General features: G+C 33.3%; 1 protein-coding gene and 2 non-coding genes across 6 annotated transcripts in view; 1 reads left to right on the forward strand and 2 right to left on the reverse strand.

Annotated features, from left to right (window-relative positions):
• The window catches only part of LOC132908999 (amphiphysin), a 139,120-nt gene that overhangs the window by 58,825 nt on the left and 65,438 nt on the right, over positions 1-14,857 (forward strand). The window lies entirely within an intron of this gene.
• On the reverse strand, positions 14,203-14,309 carry LOC132909412 (U6 spliceosomal RNA). Its single transcript, XR_009658540.1, has one exon. It is a non-coding gene; the product is annotated as a U6 spliceosomal RNA (small nuclear RNA).
• Positions 14,320-14,401, reverse strand: Trnas-uga (transfer RNA serine (anticodon UGA)). Its single transcript has one exon. It is a non-coding gene; the product is annotated as a tRNA-Ser (tRNA).

Below are 14,857 nucleotides of genomic sequence, written 5' to 3' on the forward strand. Positions count from 1 at the left end.
AAATACCACACCAATCAAAGTGACTGGTTCTACAATTTTATAAATGTGTCAACCCTCGTTTAGGAATCCCAGATGGATTAATAATACCAAAAATGTACTACATAACATGGAATTCCCTCCGTAAGAAAGTAATAAATTAATAAATATAAAAATGTTCTATTATTACGTATTTTCTAAAGATCAGTTATTTTCACTGGTTTTGGCAGAAATAGCTTCGTGTTAACCCATTTGCATCCAAGCGCGGATTAATCCGCGCACTGCGACTGTCTTCTATTACGCGCGCTGCGACTGCTATTTTAATCTAAATAATTTTTTTAAATAAACAATTTTTACTTTTCTCCTTTGTTATAAATAATGTAAGATGCGATGTTTGCGAAGTAACATTGTCTATCAATTTTTGATAAACTCCATGAAGAATTCGAATGTCATTTACTGCACCTACGACCGACTGTGCACGGTGATAGGGGCCACTTAATTAGAGCCATGATGCAAATGGATTAACTATCGGTAGTTCTAATGTTAAGACAGTTAAGTGGCACTTTGTGATGTAACTACTTTCGGTTTTAGCGTGTCGCGATCCAAGGAGATTATTTTATTTTCTCATTGCTATCGTATATTGTACATATATAATTATACATATAGAATATTGTCATTAAATTTTCTCGCAAGAACAACAAATCAGTCAATGAGTTAGTAAATGAGATGTTATCTAACCAAACCTGACAAACTGTTGCCATGTTAAACGCAATACAAACAACACGATACGTAACAAGACGCACTCGTTTTGTTCAGCTGACAATTGTAAATTCCTTATTTATACAAACAACATAAAATATTACAGTCTTCCTTGCATACGCTGTAAATGTATTATGTAATAGTTACAGATATCAGATCAGTAGTAGCGTAGGTTCCACTTGTAGGTTCCATTATCGCATACTTTTCAGAATTACGATATCGATCGGAGTACCTTCGGTCGGAAAATCAGATCGTACTGTCTTCAAATTAATCTTAAAATCCTACGGATTTAGTCTGGCGTTTGTTTCGGCATAAAAATGCCCTGCAATGTCAAGTAATCTTATCTGAAGAAACATCTAAATAGCAGGTAATTGCGATATAACGTCTCGGCTCTCGATGCTCCACATTTTTTAACGCAATACCGAGCACTCGTATGAAAAGTAATTTATATCTGTCTTTTTCCTGCTATCAAACGGCGTTATAAATTCGTGCGGGCGCGTTATCAACGATGCGATTTTGAAAATATCGAGCAGATTCCGTTCGCGAGAAACACACCTGACGATGATGTATTTTACGCGGCTATTACTCGCGCAATTTCCCGAGTCGAAATGCTCGTTTTAGCAGCGCGGGAAGGAAATCGTGAGATCCTATAGACAGAGGAAAAAGGAAGTAGCTTGTCTTCTGTTCAACACGCGGCTCGAGTTTACTTTGCTTACGGCTGTTGTTTAACGCTCGAGCACAGATGTTTCGATAGGATCGATTAAACGAGCCTGGAATATATAATTATTGAACGTCGTACGAGATCCAATCTTTTCCAATACTCTCTGTTCGATCTGGCCTTAAAGTATAATTCAACACGACCGAGTGTTATTTACAAGGATAGCGAGCAAGAAACAGCGTCATGATTTTCATTGTTGAAATCACATTCCTAGAAGTCGGTCGAGCTATTCATTCAGAAGAACGAAGAATATGATGTAACGTAGGAATAAACGTAGGAAGGAAATACTCGTTCCATGTTCGTGATACGTACGTCGAAATTTGACCAACGTCTGCACGAAATTGCGAATGTTATTAATTCGAGTATTCTTTCTCTGGAGGAATCGCTTGTGATTAATTGTTGAGTTACCGTCTTTCAGATGCAACTTATAGATGTAACTTTCAGATGCAAATTATATTTATTTTGAAACTCGTATTTCTTAAAAAAAAAAAAAAAAAAAAAAAAAAAAAAAAAAAAAAAAAAAAGAAGAAACGCAAACCATACGAAAACCACGAGTTGCAGCATATAATACAATATAAAACACGCTGCAAATAATTTTTAGTATCTTGATACTTACTTACTTTCGATATATTTAATAAATTGCATCAGGTATATTAAATATACCAAGCAACTCGTTTAATATCGTTAAAAGAATATTCAATAATTAAATCGAAGTAGGTTTCATCGTTGAGGATTAGTTGTTGCCGGAGTCGTTGTGGACGGATCTCAAAAAAGTAATTTATTTTATTTATTAGAGTAAGTAACGATTATTTATTTATTATTTATTTCTTTTATTTATCGATGCGGATTGACTTTCGGGAATAGTTTCAAGGTTTCGAGAAAGTTACAGGTGCGATGGTAAATCGCGTTGGGCTTTGGTTTTAAGAAATGCGTTTATTGCATGGGGAATGAAAAACTCTATAGTTTAGAATTTACCACAACGCAATACGCAGGTGCGATACAACGAAATAAATGCGACATAATAAATACAGTGCTAAAGAACGGGATTTTTTAAAACGACTGTAAAATACGCCTTCTTCTGGCGATATTAGTGTTGCGACTGACTATCAGTCGCGAAACAGTCCTGACAGTGTCCTACGCTGTCAACTGCAACACTGGGACATTGGCAATTTTCTGGAAGAATTGGCACTCAAGGAAGACACGTGAATTCTGTTTGTTCTATCGTATCAATGTTCTGTATCAATGCTGGCAAAGTTGGTTTTGAAAATTGTTAGCATATTTGGTTGGTACGATCCTTTAAATAATTTAATAACACAGAATAGTTAAGTAACGTAGGATAATTTGTTCTTGAGAAGAGTTGCTTTTTAAATATCCTCGCGAAATGCTGGGAAATTTAATGCCATCAAACAAAATGCTAATTGTAAGCCAGACGATGACACGGCTGTCTCGGCCAACTCGGCAACTCAGATTGCAAGATGATAATAAGCAGAAATATGATCACGTTGAAAGCACGTTTATTGCTTAATTGTTGAGTTACCGTCTTTCAGATGCAACTTATAGATGTAACTTTCAGATGCAAATTATATTTATTTTGAAACTCGTATTTCTTAAAAAAAAAAAAAAAAAAGAAACGCAAACCATACGAAAACCACGCGTTGCAGCATCTGATTTATGAAAGTGTCTCCAAAATTAGCGATATTTCCATGGACACAATTTAATTCTTTTTTTTTTCTTACAAAATATATATGATAAGTAGACTTGGAATTTTTGTTATCTTTTTGCGAACATGACCAACGAAATAACAAAACATGTACAGAGAGACTTGTTCCTAGCTTCCTAAATATTACAACTGGTGTTCCGCTTGGATATGTACATTTTTACACGTTTGTACGCACGTTGCACGCTATATTTTTGTGATAAACATTGTATGAGTATTGTAAACAATAAATGAATATACAAAATATATATATATATATATATATACAAATACAAATATATATATATATACATATACAAAAAATATATATATTTTGAATACTGTATACATACAGAAAATTTCATAAAAATCGGTTAACATTGCTACGAGCTGCGAACGATTAAAAATGGTAAAAATGGTAAAATGGTTAAAAATTGTAAACAATAAATCAATATACAAAATATATATATATATATATATATACAAATACAAATATATATATATACATATACAAAAAATATATATATTTTGTATATTGATTTATTGTTTACAATTTTTAACCATTTTACCATTTTTACCATTTTTAATCGTTCGCAGCTCGTAGCAACGTTAACCGATTTTTATGAAATTTTCAAAATGTATACAGCCGATATAAATATGCAAAATGTGTCGTTTAAATTTTCATGACAAGCCCAGAGAAAAAAATTGTACAAGTCGATTTTTACTATCTTCATCCCTGTTCCTATCAATTTCAATTTTCCCCAAAAGTGTTCAAGTCTATCGGTTCAATTCTAACAAAATTATTCTTCATTAAAAGCTGTATGAACACTTTTGTGACTGATTGTGTACATATTCTTAGATCGGTTTCGATCACCGATACAATCATAATGATTCTAAATGTTTTATATAACGCGTATAACATATGCATAAGAGCTTTATACGGTTTCGTGAGTCGATGCACACGAATGTATCAATGGATTAAGAAATATACGGTTTTATTTAAAAGACTTTCACGTTGAAGCCATTCAGATTTTCCTCCAAGTATTTCCATATCGTCGACGATCTACCAGACGTTCGGTTTAAATGGAGAACCTTGTAGAAAATTTGACGCATTTAAAAGGTAGAATAGTCGAACATTAGGTTCGCACGTTACTTAAGGCAAGGTCCTCGTCTAACGATTTTCTCAACTCCATTTCTATGAATTGTTTAGGTTAATTACTAGTTATGCGAATTTAATACATGTAAATATAATCGTTAAAAAATGGCAATATAATCTACCAGTACGAACGTGATTTTTTATTTCAATTCCTCTTAGCGTTTATAATTATTATAATATATTATTATATTTGGTATTATTATAGTATTTAGTATTACAGTATTTAGTGTTATAGTATTTAATATTATTATATATATTTAGTATTATTATATATATATTATATTATTATATATATAGAATTTTATTATTATTATAAAGCATTTATTATTATATATATATTTACAATAATATAATATAATATATTATATTATAAATACTATACTAATAATAAATGCTTTATAATAATAATAAAATTCTATGTTATATATAATATACTATAATATATTATATTATATTATAGTATATTATTGTAAATATATTATAATATATAATAATATTATATATATATTTAGAAGTTAAATATGCGATAAAAGAGTTGGCGTTCGTAAATGTCAAACGCTACAACGCAATTTTGTCACTTAAGGGGGTGCCCTGTATTAGAGTGTTTTAAAACAGCGTCTTTTTGTCATTTTTTTTAAAGGGAAAGAAAGAAATGAAGTATATTTTATATATATATTAATATATATAAAACCATACCCCAAAATTCAATAACTTCTAAACTAAAAACTAACTTAAAAAAATCACAAAAAGACGCTGTTTTAAAACATTCTAATTCAGGACACCTCCTTAAGGACACCTTAGGACACGAGGATTCTCGTGTAACGACAATAAAAGCAAACGATTTTTATGAACTTTTTCTAGACTAACTATTAAATTATACGAGTCTGATCCTTCTTGGGACGTAAATATAATCTCAAAGTACAAATGTAATTTTTTTCTATTTCAAATTCTCTTATCGTTTATTAATATCGTCTGTTGACCTTTAAAAGATAAATATGCGATGAAAGAATTGGTGTCCGTAAATGTCAAACATTATGACGTAGTTTTGTCATTTAAGGGAGGATTCTCGTGCAACGACAATAAAAGCAAGCTATTTTTACGAACAATTTCTAAACCATTAGTTGTATGAGACTAGGTCTTTTTCAGATGTAAATGGATAGTTTTGAAGTACAAATTCAATTCCTTATTCGAATTCCTCTTATCGTTCATTAACTTCCTAAACTGCCGCGTTTAATAAATTGTTAAACTGGACGATAACTGCACGATAACTGGGAAACTGATCGGTTGATCAATTTAGGACAAAGTTTGTTCCCTTACGACAATACAAATTTCTCCAGGAATTGAACCTGAAATTCTTATTCGACTATTTGCTTGTAATATCTTTTTAAGCGATACAAACTCAGTTTTATTCGCCGAAAGAAGCAAATTTGAATTTTCCAGTTGTTCGTGGTTTCTGTTTGAAAAATCAATTCCAGCGTAAACTATCAAATTTCAAGAAAATCCCTCAACTTTTGCATTCTGATGACTATGACAGCTACAATACCGCACACCAACGATGATTACCTCGTCGAAGATGATCCCAAGACTCGCATGATACAAAATAAACAATAAGAAGAACTAAAATAAAAGAATTACATTTCTACTTGAAGATTATCTATTTACATGCGAAGAAGGTCTAGTCCCACGTAGTTGATAGTCCAGAAAAAATTTATAAAAATCACTTGCTTTCGTTGTTGGTCGATCGTTCATTAACACACGAGCGCACGTCGAAACAGTTCACGAATTCTGCGGTCAGGACTGAGGCTAAAGAGAATGCGGAAGTCTGGCTGGATCTACCCGAATATTTATCATACCCGCGTTCAATGGTACTTGGCGCAGAGTAAATAAGAGAAGTTACAGGTTTTGCAGTATATAAACGCCTTTACCGTACGCCGCTGACCCATTAATCGCCGAAGTTTGCGATGAGTTACACATAACGTGTCCATTCAGCCTCTCGTCGAATACCATCGCAATTTTTGGGAAATTTTTCAAGGATGTTTTATAGTAATATAATTTATATTTGAAAGTTACATTTTATTAACGTTTTACAATTTTAGATGTCGGAGAAATTACGGTGGCAGATATTGAGATATTCGAACGAGAGGAGCTTACGAAACTTGCAAATTTACAAATTTTGCGTGTTAATTCTCTGTTAAATATTCGCTGCCAGATGAAGGATCAGATGTATATTGGAGGCAATTATTACCATCTCCTTGGCGACATAAAAAAATGCATATATGTATGTAAAATTCCTAGAGCTCAAGTGTGATAGGGACTCTCTCTGTTTACAAACACGACTTTCTTTGTTTCACGAACAACCATTTTGAGAGACACTCATTTCCCAAACGGACAGACAGAGAGCAACATCAGAGATAGACAAGATCACAAAAGAAAGAGTAATTATTTGAAACAATTGTTGAAAAATTGACGGAGAAAGATCGGTAGCTGAGGACGTTGAAAATCGATTGTCGATTATTATTATATTATTATAGTAATATTATTATATATTATTATATAAAATTAAGTAATATTAGTAAAATAAGTAATATATATAATATAATATTAATATAATATTAATATTATAATATAATATATATAAATATATATAAAATAATATAATAATATTATAGTATTATAATATAATATTGTCCTAATTTGTCCTAAATGTATAATATTATATATATTATAATATATGTAATATTAGTGTAATATGTATAATATATATAATATAATATTATATAATTAATTAATATTATATTAATATTATATTATATATATTACTTATTTTACTAATATTACTTATATATATTATATATATTATTATTATTAATATTATTATTATATATTATTATATATTGTGTATATATATATATAATAATATTACTTAATAAACGACGATTACAGGTATGTTTATCGAACTGCAGGGAAAATTAGTCTGCCATTATAGATCGGCTTAAACGATTACGAGTGGCTTGTAATTTCTCCAGTTGAGTGTTAAGGCCACCTTATCACTTTTGCTCAAGTACGTATTACTATGTATACGTGTATTCTCTTTTACATGCATATATGTTACACAGTCAGTGACTACTTAAGTCTAAACATAGCTCTTAAATGCAAAATGTTATAGTAAAACAAACTGGACGAATTTTTCAAAGGGAACCAAGACACGTGTCTTCAAATTGTAACGCAGTTTATTCATCCTCACCGTTGTCAAGGAAAAAAGAAGTAAAAGTTACATACACCTGTTTTATTTGCATGAAATAACACGAAGAATGCAATGAAATGAAAGAATATGAGAATGTAAGAATACAGAATGTGAAAATGAAATTACTCGAAGTAATATAACAAACGATAAAGATGCTAGGCTCACTGTGTATCAAATAGAAACCTGTAGGTTCCACGTAAGCATCGATGACGTCCTTGCTGTCTTCTTGGCGTTGGAAAAATTGTAAGTTTTCTAGTTGCTGCTTCCTAATTTCATTTCTAATTTTATCCCAAGGTTTTTCCCAGTCAAATGCTCCCATTCTTCCGAGTTCTTTTAAAAATACATCGATAATAATTGCAACGACAAATACGTCCAAAAAATTGTAATAATAAAGAGCGTTTCTAGTTTCCTTGACAACACAAACGCACAACGTTTGACGCTACTGTTTAGAAGTACGTGGACACTTGTTTACTATCGACAAAATGAAACACCGTTTCAAAAAACGAATAGGAGGACTCGGGATTTTTTATCCTTCTGACAAGACAAACTTCGCTTCAACAAAAGTTGATATAGTTACTATATATAGTTAATACAGAATGAAGAAATTAGCATCTAAAGCGTCGAACGTTATGGAACGGTTCATCATCCTCTGCTCGTTTCAGTGTCAAACTGTACAGCAAACGTGCAACACAACAAATATCGCAAGAAGACTAAAAAGGAAACACCCAATAGACCTCATAAAAGATATAAGATAGAAAAAAAAAAAACGAAGCTGGCACCCCGCTGAGGGTAGCCGCCCACATGCTATATTATTTTTTATTTATATATATATTTTTTTTTCTCTCTTCACCAACAAGATATAACACTTTACCAAATGTCCGCAAGGACAAATTGTAAAATAACCAAAATAACCAAAATAAAAAAAAAAAACTGTACAGCCACGACGAAAAAGATTCTCCCGACTTAACAAACAGATTATCACGATTCTGACAATATTTCCACTTAGGTAGTGCTTGGACGAATTGTATACTAACTTAACTTTAACCTACCATCGGCAAGATTTCGAATAAACAATTTATACCTCGCATAAAACATCTGCGTTGATTCTACAAGAATCCACAAGATCAGCTCTGCTCCTTAGTTTATCATTAATTCACATTGTATCTTGACGACATCCGCCTGTTGTCAATGCGAATGTTCATGCGTTCTTGAAGCCTTATATACATGTCGGGTTATCATTGGAGTTTGGGGCATATAACGAATCTTCATGAGAATTGACCATCGTTGTTGTATACTATAGATGTTATTTATTGATGCAAATGTGGATATTACAGAGTTTAACAAGTAATAGCAACGATTGGATAATCGAGATGTCGATGACAATGAATTTAGGTTCGATAATGAATCCACGGTCAATGGGATGACGATTTGATACAAGATTCTGGTGTCACTCAACGTACTGGTCCACTGTACACGTAGAACTTATCGGACTGAATCTCAGTCCAAGTGGAACTGCCCTTATATACTCCTCTCCGTACCTGTCTGTATCCCTCGGGCCAATCTTTGTTTTTAAAGAGAGCTGTTTAATTAATCCATACCTCTGTTAGGTACACGTCTCTCCCGTGATCGTGGCTACGTTCAGCGACCCGTCATGTCAGTTCGAGTCCAAGCCCAGTGTTATAAATCTCGGGCAAACATAATTGGATTAAATCATAAACAACTATTTCTCAGTTTTGTTATTTAAGTAGGGCTATAATAAAAAGTCTGGACTAAAGTATGGGGGACCTTCCCAAACATTCCAAAAGAAGGGCCCTGATGTCCTTTCATCTCCAACGTATATAATATCAAATTCTATCAAAAGAATTCAATGTGCAGAGATGCAGAGCGAAAGTGTAGAATATATTCAAAGTAAAATATTCGTTGTTGCTATTTAGAGAGCGAAACGAATGTTCATTGGGGTTGCGCTCCTTCGGTCGAGTTTATAAAAATATTAATTTGCATGGACACCCGCGGTCTACTTATTGCAAATCGACCAAACTGTCCACGTATATTCACGAGCGTCAGTGTATAGTCTTCTGTACGCATACTTACACACTATAGAAAGGCCGGTCACCGGTTGTCGGTCAGCTGTTTCGGTATATTATGTAGCTGCAGCCTAACTCTCTATAGGCGGCCTGTTGGTCGAAAGAAAAGATGGACAAAACGTCTCGGGATGGTTCCGTTAGCTCGACCAGCCGAGTCGAGATGCCTGCGCAAGGTGAGAAAGGAAGCAGACCGAGCGGATATCGTTCATTCCTTGCGTTTGCCAAATATTTTTCCTACCTTCTGTCATTCGCTGCGATCGTCTCGTTTAACGCAATCCGGCGTTGTTCGATTTTATCCGATACCTTCTTCGAGGAAAACGCATCGCGCAACTTCAGCCAGTCGGCTCTCCACTGTCTCTTCACCGAAGATTCTTTTCCTTCTGTGCGTTCGTTCAAACATAGATCGTCGATGAAACACGTTAAGCAACGCGTCGTTCTTGACAATATGCTCCATCGGAGAAAGTTTTTATTCGAACGTGGATCTGCACATCTTATGTTTTTTACGTAGAATCAGTTTTAAAGTCGAGTATATTGTCAATTAATTCTGTGTTTGCCAGGATTTATTGGAGAAAGCTTTTAGACGAACGTCTATCGTGCGTGCAACGTGCGAAAAATATAGAAGAAGAATATATCGAGTCATATTTTATGGCTTTCCTATACGATCAATCATTTCAAAGTCGAGTACATTGTCGATCAATTCTATGCTCACCACAATTATTTTCCTGTTTGGTTTTGAAAAAAACACATGTTCTTATAACTTTATTCTTAATTTTAAAAGTATTGATAGTATATTAACACTAGAACTATCCATAGTTAACACGAAGCTTTTTGTACCAAAACCAGTGAAAATGACTGGTCTTTAAAAAATACGTAATAATAGAATATTTTTATATTTATTGATTTATTACTTTCTTACAGAAGCAATTCCATGTTATGTAGCACATTTTTGGTACTATTGATCCATCTGGGATCCCTAAAAGAGAGTTGACACATTTATAAAATTGTAGAACCAGTCATTTTGATTGCTGTGGTATTTCTAGTGTTAGCGTCTAGCGATCCAGCGATCGATCCGGAATTTTCCTGATAACTGATATCGTCATATCGAATGATACGCAGTAAAAATTTTCAAAACGTGTGGGAAATTGTACAAAACGAGGAAACTGGTTAATTGGGGTTCGATAAACAGATTGCAGCACCCTTTTACACTTTGACAAATACCAGTCACTTTTATTGGCATTGGTATAAGCAGCCTTGATACGAAATTATTTTCAATTTGAATACATAAAAAACAAAATAAAATTCATTATATTATTCCTCTAGTTATCGTTGCGATAGTCATTACATCATTGCGGAAAAAAATATAACAAGTAGGAATTTTAAAATAAAATTGTAAAACCAATTAATTTGACTGCTGTGGTAGTTCTAGTGTTAAAAACACAAGAAATATTGTTTTTTAATAACATCGATAATAAAGTATCTCTTCCTTACAATTAACAATGGGTTTTATTTTTCTATTCGAACGTCGGTCGTTCGTGATGCATGTTTTTTTTTATTTAATTTATACTTTACAATTTGTCCAGCTGGACGTTTGGTAAATTTTTTTAACTTAATTACTAAGTAACATGTGGATGGCTACCCTCAGCGGGATACCATCTTCGAGTTTGAGTATCTTATTTCTTTAGTGAGATCACTGGGGTATTTTCTTTTTAGTCTTCTTTCTATAAAAGTGTGATGCATGTGAAAAATGTAGGAGAAGAATACTTGGGACAGAATATTATGTATCATATTATATGCTTCTTAGTAGAATGTCTACGTAATAGTCGTATTATATACTTCTTAGTAGAATATCTACATAATAGTCGTATTATATGCTTCTTAGTAGAATGTCTACGTAGTAGTATATACATGAGTGTAATCTGTACATTCTCAATCAATCCTATCTATGTTTATCACAATTGTTTTCCTCTTTTCTTTAGGCTAAAGGTTTTCAGGCTAAACATAGATCCTTTTAATTTTCTCCTTAATTTTAAAAACATTGACATAATATTAAAATACCAAATATAAACAGGGACTATTGCCTCTTATTAATATCGATAACAAAATATTTCTCCTGAATGTTTCGCCTTTGGTTTTTCACAAAACTTCGTCAACTTACCTATTTTTAAACGTATTTCTAAAAACAATTTTTAAAAACAAAGTAATCAAAAAACAAAAGTGTTAGAATTTAATCTTGGAGTTAAGATTAATAATCTATGGAGGACACAATGTTTGTGTTAAAATAATATTCAGTGATATTTATTAAACAGAACTACAGAACTAAATGTATGTAAGCGAGTGATATAATTAACAAAGAATGGAAGAATTGTTGATTGTTGGCCAGTTACTCAGACTAGACGTGGGTAATGACCCATGATCCCTTAAATATTTTGGACCCCATTCTCTATACAGTAATGAGTATGACCTGTGTAAGTGTCGTGTTCAAATGCCTGTGTCATAAAAGATATAACTTAAAAAAAACGAAGCTGGCACCCCGCTGGGGGTAGCCACCCACATGCTATATTTATTTTTATTTTATTTTTTTTCACCAATAAGATATAACACTTTACCAAATGTCCTTCAGGACAAATTGTAAAAAAACCAAAATTTAAAAAAAAATATGCCTGTGTTGGTGTCTGTGTAAGGGTATTTATGCCTATGCGTGCAATATCGTTGTATTCCAACAAAAATCAGTGGAAGGATATCGCATCTCGCCAAGACACAGGTTTTTTTTTTCTTTTTAGTTTATTTTGTTTTTTTTTACAATTTGTCCTGAAGGACATTTGGTAAAGTGTTATATCTTATTGGTAAAAAAAAATAAAATAAAAATAAATATAGCATGTGGGTGGCTACCCCCAGCGGGGTGCCATCTTCGTGTTTGCTAGGTTATATCTTTTATGTCCAAGACACAGTGTTTCCATACTCACGAGAAATCGTCGATTTACATTTGATAACAGTTTTTCTTCCAATAAATCCTCATGTTAATCGGATCGTGTTAATCGCTACCTTGCAGCACAAGTATATAATTAATAATGGTTTTTATGTTTTCTTCAATCGAGCGTCGATCGTTCGCGGAGTATGTTAATCAATATTCCAAGAAATGAATTATAATGTTTAATCATGGTTAATATCTCGGTGAATCGATATATTTAATGACGGCTTGGTCTTAAGGTTTTATAACGGTGGAGAGTTGCTGTTGTGCGTGAATTCGCAGACTTCGGCTTATCGATTTGCTCACTGACGATACACACGGTTAACGGGAAACTAAACCGACGTGACTTTACTTTAGAAGCAAGAGCGAGATGTTTAATTTTTTAATTGATACGTTTTACACGAGAGATGTTCGTTCTGTGATAAGACAAGCCGATGCTGTTACACATTTTTGCCATCTTATCTCGAGTCAAATGAATGTCATCTATTTAACAAGGCGATCCCCGTATTTTCTTGTTCTTATCAGGCTCCTGTCCATTTCTATGAAAGTAGGCGTGCCTGTTTGTTTACGCATAAATTTACCGCACCGATAAATTCATAGTAAATGACTGTTTCCTTTTGTTCCCTGGAATTTAATTAATATAATAAAAAATATACCACGGCACAATACTTTGTGGAATGAAAGCTATTATAGCATTTACAGCTACAATGTGATTATAATATAATTAGAAAAAAATATACAGTTAATCTCCGTACGCCTCGTAAAAAGGTCATTTTTATTTAAATAAATCATATACGTGTAATATCGTACAATATATCTTTATAATTTTTAATGATAATATATCTTTGTAACAGGTACTGCGTTGGATGAAAAAAATATATTAACAAAATACGACGTAAATTTAAAAAAACAAATATTTAATTTTATAGTAAATGCACGTATCAATACCACACATTGGACATTGAACGTTCCAAACTAAGCACGATCGTGTCATTTACGACCCACGGTCATTGCGCGTCGATCGTTCTCCTTTCGACATTCTCTTCTCAACCCACCTATTACGTCTCTTGCTTTTCTCAATTTCATTCGCATCGATGCATATTCTTCTTCAAAATTATCAGCGACAGATTCGACGTACTAAACACAATCTAAAAAGCGTGATGTATTGGGTTGTCCGAAATGTTTCTTTCGTTTTATAAGTAAATAATAGACGCACAATGTTCTTTGTTTCATATTAGTTTATTGAATTATGCACGAACATAATAATAGAAATATAAATTGTTGTTCATCTATTATCACCTTATACAACGAAAAAAACTTTTCGGACAAACTTTTTTCACGTAGAGAAATCCTCATGGACGCTCCGCCACTGCGAGCAGCAGCAGAGCAGTGTCGGACTCTTACCGACTAATACTCCACGATGCTCTGCCTGCGCGTATGATAGGAATGATCCGTGATCCCGTTCTTTGCGAATTACTGTCGATGCATTCCCGCGATCTCTTAGTCGAGTCGATCCTAATGTATTGACACCAGTGGGGGCCATTGCTCCTGACGTCATCCCTCTGCTAGTCACGTCCGATTGAGGGTGGCTGTGGATCGGCAAAAATGTGGAACGCTTTACAATTTTGCGTGTCATCCTTGCGCAGGAGCCATGCTAATCTTCTCTATATCGTTCTAATTTTAGTAAATGTACTGCCGAAGCAAGTATAAAAAATTTTCGCTGCGGACAGGATTCGAACCTGTGCGGGTAGAACCCAATGGATTTCAAGTCCATCTCCTTAACCGCTCGGACACCGCAGCTGACAAATTTTCGGACAAACTAATACATGTAAAATTCCACGTGATATTCGATGTTATCAGACTGTGGATATTTGTGCTTTTATGCAAAGCTGATGAAAATGCGTACAGTGTATCCAATGTGCAAAAATATATGAAATATCGTATATGTGTCCTCGTGCTTGTGTAAGTTTCACGGTTATGGTATCTATATATCTTGCAGAGTAAATAAGCAGGTAGAAATAAAGAATTCATTTGTATATAAAATATCCAAAAAGCAGAGCCGGTCGAAAAGAAAAAACGAGGTATTAATAAATAAATAAATAGACAGCCTTGGATAAGAGTCTTTTACTCAGGGCCGGCGCAAGGCCCTTCGTTCCCCCAAGGTTCTTCGCGTTTTGGGAGGCCCCGCGGTCTACGAAAATTATCCAATTAAAAAACACCGATTTTGATTAACTTTTAACTGAATCGTGATACCAT

The sequence above is a fragment of the Bombus pascuorum genome, chromosome 7 (genome assembly GCF_905332965.1).
Source record: "Bombus pascuorum chromosome 7, iyBomPasc1.1, whole genome shotgun sequence".
Taxonomy (NCBI): domain Eukaryota; kingdom Metazoa; phylum Arthropoda; class Insecta; order Hymenoptera; family Apidae; genus Bombus; species Bombus pascuorum.